Genomic DNA, 2241 nt, shown 5'->3' with positions numbered 1-2241 from the left:
TTCTCCACTCAATTTTCGAAAAATCACAAAAAAAAAAATTTATAAAACCATAAAAATCAAAAATATTTTATGTTTCTTGTTTGAGTCTAGTATTAATTTTTAAGTTTGGTGTCAATTGCATGTCTTTATTCTTCTTGCATTTTTTGAATATATGCATTATGTTCTTCATTGATCTTCAAGTTGTTCTTGATGATTTCAGTGCTCTGATCTTTAATTTCTCTTATTCTGTGTCTTTTGTTGTTTCTTACATGCATTTTCAAATTGTTATAGTCCTTAGAATACAAACCTCTAAGTTTGGAGTCTTGCATGCATTGTTTATTTGATCTTAGTTGCATTTCTATTGTTTCTCATCATTAAAAATTCAAAAAAAAATTTTCAAAATTGTGTCTTTTCAAGTCAATAACACAGAGAATTGAAGATTCAGAACATTCAGCAGAGGAATTACATAGAAAAAGCTGGGCATTCAAAACGCCCAGTGAAGAAGGAAAACTGGCGTTTAAACGCCAGCCAGGGTACCTGGCTGGGCGTTTAACGCCCAAAAAGGTAGCATTTTGGGCGTTAAACGCCAGAATGGATGCCATTCTGGGCGTTTAACGCCAGGATGACACTAGAGGGAAGATTTTGTTTTTAATTCAAATCTTTTTCAAATTTTCATAATTTTTCAAAATCAAATCTTTTTCAAATCATATCCTTTCAATCATATCTTTTCAAAATCAATTTCTTTTCAATTTTTTATTTATTACTATTTTCGAAAAATCCTTGCTACAATTAATAATTTAATTCAAAATATTCTAGTTGTTACTTGCCTATTAAAAAAGGATCAAAAGTTTTAATTCTAGAATCATATCATCTAATTTCTTGTTAGTCAAGTAATCAACTTTAATTTTAAAACTTTCTCTTTTTAATTTGATTTTCAATCATATCTTCTCAATCATATCTTTTCAATCACATCTTTTTCAAAATTAAGTTTCAATCATATCTTTTTTATTTCTAATTTCAAAATCTTTTTCAAAAATTACTTAATTTCTTTCCCAATCTTAATTTTCTAAAAACCTTTACCAAATTTTCAAAAATTTTTTTAATTATTTCAAAATCTTTTACTTTAATTTCGAAAATTCTTCCCCTCTTCTCACATCCTTCTATTTAAGGACCAACACTCCTCCACTATCAACAATTTGAACTCCATCCCTCTTGATAAGTTTGAATTATTCTCTTTCTACCTCCTCCTTCTATTTTTCTTTTCCTCTGACACCTTAAGGAATCTCTATACTATGACATAGAGGATTCCATACTTTCTTCTTCTCTCTTTTATATGAGCATAAGTAAGGACAAAGACATTCTGGTTGAGGCTGATCCTGAACCTGAAAGGACCTTGAAGAGAAAGCTGAGAGAAGCTAAAGCACAACTCTCTGTAGAGGACCTAACAGAGCTTTTCAAACAAGAAGAAGCCATGGCAGCCGAAAACACCAACAATGCAAGGAAGGTTCTTGGTGACTTTACTGCACCTACTTCTGAATTCTATGGGAGAAGCATCTCTATCCCTGACATTGGAGCAAACAATTTTGAGCATAAGCCTCAATTAGTTTCTCTAATGCAACAGAATTGCAAGTTTCATGGACTTCCATTGGAAGATCCTCATCAGTTCTTAGCTGAATTCTTGCAAATCTGTGACACTGTCAAGACTAATGGGGTTGATCCCGAGGTCTACAAGCTTATGCTTTTTCCCTTTGCTGTAAGAGACAGAGCTAGAACATGGTTAGATTCACAACCTAAAGAAAGCCTGAACTCTTGGGAAAAGCTAGTTAATGCCTTCTTGGCAAAGTTCTTTCCACCTCAAAAATTGAGCAAGCTTAGAGTGGAAGTCCAAACCTTTAGACAGAAGGAAGGTGAATCCCTCTATGAAGCATGGGAAAGATACAAGCAATTGATCAGAAGGTGTCCTTCTGACATGCTTTCAGAATGGAGCATCATAGGTATCTTCTATGATGATCTGTCTGAACTGTCCAAAATGTCATTAGACAGCTCTGCTGGAGGATCTCTTCATCTGAAGAAGACGCCTGCAGAAGCTCAGGAACTCATTGAAATGGTTGCAAATAACCAATTCATGTACACCTCTGAAAGAAATCCTGTGAATAATGGGACAAATCAGAAGAAAGGAGTTCTTGAGATTGATACTCTGAATGCCATACTGGCTCAGAATAAAATATTGACTCAACAAGTCAATATGATTTTTCAGAGTCT

General features: G+C 33.5%; 1 non-coding gene across 1 annotated transcript; it reads right to left on the bottom strand.

Moving 5' to 3' along the window:
* Window positions 1-1846: 1846 nt before the first annotated feature.
* On the bottom strand, window positions 1847-1954 carry LOC112740053 (small nucleolar RNA R71). Its single transcript, XR_003170988.1, has one exon. It is a non-coding gene; the product is annotated as a small nucleolar RNA R71 (small nucleolar RNA).
* Between the last annotated feature and the right edge of the window lie 287 nt (window positions 1955-2241).

Source organism: Arachis hypogaea, chromosome 13 (genome assembly GCF_003086295.3).
Source record: "Arachis hypogaea cultivar Tifrunner chromosome 13, arahy.Tifrunner.gnm2.J5K5, whole genome shotgun sequence".
Classification (NCBI taxonomy): domain Eukaryota; kingdom Viridiplantae; phylum Streptophyta; class Magnoliopsida; order Fabales; family Fabaceae; genus Arachis; species Arachis hypogaea.
Note: the sequence above shows the minus strand (reverse complement) of the source record. Positions and strands in the feature narration are given on the sequence as shown.